Source organism: Perissodus microlepis, chromosome 6 (assembly GCF_051167445.1).
Source record: "Perissodus microlepis isolate ML-2025 ecotype Zambia chromosome 6, ASM5116744v1, whole genome shotgun sequence".
Lineage (NCBI taxonomy): Eukaryota > Metazoa > Chordata > Actinopteri > Cichliformes > Cichlidae > Perissodus > Perissodus microlepis.
The window spans coordinates 12,322,893-12,328,175 of record NC_140466.1 but is presented as its reverse complement, the minus strand read 5'-3'; positions in this window follow the sequence as shown (position 1 = coordinate 12,328,175).

Below are 5,283 nucleotides of genomic sequence, written 5' to 3'. Positions count from 1 at the left end.
TGCTGAGCACATATGATTACTCTGATTTCAGCAAAACATTCACCAAATTTCCAGATGACACTGCAGTGGTGGGGCTTATTTCTTGGGGGAGGAGTCTGCTTACCAAGATGAGGTGGAGCAGCTGTTTCAGTTGTGCAGAGGCAGAAACCTGATCTCTAACGTGTCTAATACTAAAGAAGTGCTCATTAGCTTCAGGAAGACATTAAAAATATTAAGCCTTTATTTATCAGCAAGGAGTATGTGGACAGAGTCACAGACTTCCATTTTCTGGTGGTTTCGGGGAAATAAACACCACAGAGCTGGTTGGGAAGGCATAGCTGAGACTTTACTTCCTGAGGGTCATCAGAAAGAGCAAAAAAGACTGTTGGTGTCCTTCTACTGCTGCTCCATATTTGAACATATTGCTTCTGTGTGTGGTTCTCCTGTTCACAGCGGCACAGATAAAGGAGCTCCAGAGGGTTATCAATATAGCCCGGGAAAATTATTTCTTGCCCCTCTCTGGATGACCTATACATGTCTGGCTACCTCAACAAAGGGCAGTGACATCATAAGGGATGGATTGTTAATGTCAGTTGGATAGTACTGAAAATTTTTTAAAAAAGGATAAAAAGACTGAAAAACCATTTTGGTCCCAGAGCAGTACAAGCATTAAATGCTGCAATAACAATATCCATATAATTGTGCTTGGTGCAATAAGAGATTTGTGAAGTTTGGGAGAATATAGAAGGGTTGTGTTTGTCCTGGTGTGGTTTCATCTCGTAGATGGTTTTATATAGTTTATATTTTTATATAGGTTTTCTCATGATTGTTGTGATCTTCACACTGTTGAGAAAAAACATTTAATTTCGTTGCACATGTTCCATGTTACAATGAAAAAGATATTCTATTCTATTAAAATGAAAATACATTACACTTTTGTTGACATATTCAGAACAAGCAGTCCAAAGCTGCTCACGCTACGCCTTTCTTCCAGAATGGGTCTTCCATGAATCATTTTATTGATTAGGTTTTCTGTCTTATTCTGAAGATGCACACACAAACTGCTGATGCAGGGTTTCCAGTGTGCTGCAGATCTGTGAATACATTATATATACACACTCAGAGGGACCATACATATTTGATGACTATAAAAAGGTAAGACCGGGGGAGAGCTATGATGGCTCTCCTGCCCTTTCAGGTTGAATAACACAGCTTCTACCTTACTATGCATCACTATGTGTAATAGCACATAGATTTTCATTAGAAGCAGCGCAGCAAGGATGCTGTCTGTCATTACCTTGATTGAAAATCTAATTTCTTGCAAAACAAGATGCATTTGTCATATATGCATCTGTCCTTTTTTTTTTTTTCATGTCAGCATGTTAGTAAATATCCTTTATCTGCTAAACCTACATGCTTGCAATTTATGTTTACTGGAAATTAAGGTTTCGCCCTTGAATATTTGCAACTACAACAAGGTGTCAGTGAGTGATTTGTGATTAGATATTTAGTGACTGTCTAGACTAAGCTTCAGCATTCTCTGCCCTACTGCATAGTCTGTGTGATAAGCCGAAAACGCCCATACAGCCTCTCCCTGCTTTACATGTGACTTTGCAGATATGATGTGTGCCCTTGAAAGAAACCTTGGCTTGCATTGCAGTCACGATGATGGCTATGAGAGCAGCAATGTGGCTGCGCTGCTGCTCCCCTGTGGACAAAATGAAGAAGTGCAACTGCAGAGGTTTTTATTTTTTTTAAAATGTGCTGCAAATAGTTTCAGCGTAAGTACAGAGGGGAAAACCCATTGAATGAGCTGAGCTCCTCTAGCACTGTTACCCACATCTATGATAATGATGATTAAAATGAGAGATGTGTTATGAGGATTATTTTTGATAAATTTTATGTGTGACAAAACCAGAACAAGTAAAGATAGGACTCGTTATCTTTATCTCTTCCTTTTCCCACCTCTTCTTCTGCCTTTCCTTCTTTTTCTTCTCTTACCTGCCATCTCTCCACCAACCTCTCTCCACTTTCCTGGAATCCCAACTGCCCATATACCCCTCCAGATCACATTCTCAAGAAACAAACAAGTAAAGTCTCCAAATCAAATTGGGAAAAACTGCAAGAGTTTGTCAAACTCATCTTGGTCACCACTAGCCTCTTTGGCATACAAACACTTCTGCAGATTAACTACCTGTCAGTGCCACTGACCTGCTGATTAAACTCTGCTCTCACTATTCAAATAGAGTTGGTAAAACTGCTGTCGGCTTCTGGGTTCTGATGCTTGAGTCCAAGCTCCGGTTTAGTATGACAAATTTCTGACTAAACATCTTAGGGAAAACTTTGGGTTCAATGTGAGTTTAAAAAAAAATTGATGTGGGCTTATTGTGAATTTGTGGGGAAAAACACCCTAATTAAAAACGAGCCACTACTGACAGAGCATATTGCGTGTTACTGTGCTGGCTGCTCACACCCAGATATCAAACTGCTCCAAATCTGTCAGCAGCTCTCAAAAGGAAATTACCCTGTTCTTCGGTGAGCGCTCTCAAATAAAAAAAAACAAACAAACCAGGCATCATTCTTTTTTTTTCAGACACAAGAAGTCTGACGCTTAATTCTGGATTCTTTTCCTTTATTTATTCCTAATGCACCTGGAGGGATGTATTGACCAGTGAAAGCAGATAGTGACAATGGGCCATAACAACTGATAACATGTGTATCTGGGTTTTGTTTGTCTGCTGTTTGTTTTGCTGATCTTGTGTAGGTGTTTGTCTTCAGGAAATCTGACACTCTCTGTTATCTCACAGAGCCGCTGTGATAAGCTTCTTTCTGCACCCCAACTGGGTTAGTCACGAAGAGAAATACAACATAGAGATGCTCAAGCCTGCAATGGCATGGATATAAAAGGAAGAGGTGGTGTGATTAAGGAAGAAAGAAATGCTTTGTGGGTATCCTGGAGCACATGCTCACAGCTGGATAAGGAAGGAGGTGTAATGTGTAAATGGGCTCACGGCCCTCATTTCTTTGCTGGTCCTTTGTTACCATAATTTTAAAATCTTTTAAACTCCAACAAATTGTTTGTCAGACCAATTTCACTGTATAAAGATTTTACATTTACAGGTAAAAAGAAAGGCACTGTCTTTGCGAGTTGGTCTGTCGAAATGGTACTATGCCTAGAACTGTAGCTTTAATCATGCCTATGCACATAAGCAAATCCACATGATGCAGTCACAAGTTCCCCACATGACTGTGTCACTCAAGCCTATTTTTCCTCATTCTCTCTCTCCCATCATTTACAGCAGATGTTCGGTGGCTTTTTAAAATCATTGTCAGATATCAAAAGCTGTCATTTGTGCAGGATTAAAATACCCAAATGTACACATTTCCCCAGTGTTCAATTTATTAATATGGTATAAACACTGATATAAACTTGTTTAAATGGGTAACATTTTTTCATCAGAGATTAATTTAACATATATCTGTGCAAATTTTATGATTTTAATAAATATAGTTTTTTCTCTTGATACATTTTTCTACATGTTTTTCAAGCTCCTCAGCAACTCTTCATCTGCCAAATGGTACAAGTAAATCTGACACTGAATGCAGTGGACTGCTCTTTTACACAGGCAAGCACTCTCATGCAGCTTCTGTTTTCTGTTTTGGTTCATTTCAGCAGCTGGGAAAACAGGTATTTTTTTACCCCTCAGCCATAAAAGTCTAATGGGGTATTGTTTTCACCATGCTGGACGGGTGGGTTGGCAGGCAGCGTACACACCAAAGTTTATGAACGTGATAACTTGAGAATGAGGCCACATGGGAATTTTCAATTCATACTATAGGTGCATCATCTAAAAATCTTGGACAAGTTAGAATCACTGTGATCTTGACTTGGTCAAAGTCAAATGTCAAGTTTTCATAAAATCATCCAGGATTTTCAAATTTATACAACAGGTGCATCTACTAGGAGGCTAAGGGATAGCACTGGTGGCCGCCAGTATTTTTTAATATATTAAAAATGATGGCACCATGTCGGTTGTGACAGCACATGGGACAGCTTTTACCCAACCACTATCAGGCTGTTTAATTCAGAATATACATCATAATTGGATATAGTACAAAAGCTGAGCACACCTTAGTCATGTATAGTTTTTATGTAATGTTCTTATACAGTGCAATATCATCTTTTATTTTATTGTTCATTATGTAATAGACAGTTGCATTACAGTCCTTGAACCAGGTCGACATAATTTCACACATACACAATACAACACTGCCGGGTGTTTTGTGAAATCTTAAGGCTAATTGGGAGGAGGAAAGAGCAAAGGGGGGAGGGCATGTATGAGTGTATCTCCTAATGCATTTCACACACTCACTCCTTTACTTGCTTCCTTGACTTCACAGGCCAGTTCAGTGCTCAGTCCTACACTTTTCATGCTTTTCAAACGTCTTTCCACCCTCTGCTGAGTTTCCTCTAAGGGTCTATCCAAACCACCATGATGCAGTCAGTTCATGCTACTTCAGTCCTGCTTTTCAGGGAATGAACTCTGCAATGCAGCAGTTATAAAATAGCATCAGTCATTGTGGGGGCTGCATCCAAGACGAAAACACTGCTATGTAAAGGTACTGCTTAGAAAGACATTCATTTATGTGTTTCTCTAGCTGACTAGGTTCATGCCCAAAGAAATAATGTCGTCGCAATGTTTTCCTCAAGGTTAAATCATTGTAACCTGCTAGTGCTACAATTTCTAGATTCAACATGCCCGTGCGTGTTGCACTATGTACTGTAACATAGTTTTAAATAAGTTTTAACAATTCCAAACCATGCGTTCAGTTTTCATTTACACAATATAACCAGTGTGTACAAATCTTTCCAGAAGAGATGTGCAGCATTCCGACTTCCCCCACCATATTTGACTACGTGTAAAGTCTAACTGCGTTATCCATATGCGCAATTTCGTTTAATTCTACGTTGTTGCCGGGTTTTTTAACGTATCTTAGCATTCCCCTGGAGTAATAATAAAGCTTAGGGGGAAAACTCAACCAATAGCACTTCCGGGTAGGGTTCAATAAAATAAAAGCTTAAAAGCGTGCACAATTGTGTTTTTAGCTACTATAGGACAGTAACTTTACAAGGGTAAAAATAACACACACACACACACACGACCGGTATTGTTACAGATTGTGTTGTTGAGTCCCGCCGTGTAAAAGGCATTTTACCAGGCGTTGATCGTGAGCGCTCTCGCTTTTATTTTGAAGGTCCAAACTATGTGCATCTGGTGTCGTCGCGATTTGCTTCATGTTTGT